This window comes from Galeopterus variegatus, unplaced genomic scaffold (assembly GCF_000696425.1).
Source record: "Galeopterus variegatus unplaced genomic scaffold, G_variegatus-3.0.2 Scaffold7569, whole genome shotgun sequence".
Taxonomy (NCBI): domain Eukaryota; kingdom Metazoa; phylum Chordata; class Mammalia; order Dermoptera; family Cynocephalidae; genus Galeopterus; species Galeopterus variegatus.
Genome location: NW_007733680.1, coordinates 13,565 through 13,771, shown reverse-complemented (window position 1 = coordinate 13,771; position 207 = coordinate 13,565).

The following is a 207-nucleotide window of genomic DNA, read 5'->3' as shown; positions in this document are numbered from 1 at the left end:
TCCAACCCTATATTTGCACAACTCAGCTTTGCTTGCCTCACTCCAGTCTAGGCTGAGAAAATAAAGAATATCCAGAATAGCTTTTATATCTAAAACAGGTTTTCCAACGTTCATAAATATGAAGCTGGGTGAATAAACCATGCTACAACCACATAACAAAGTCTTCTGAAGCTATAAAAAGATGTGAAACGTCTTCATATACCACTA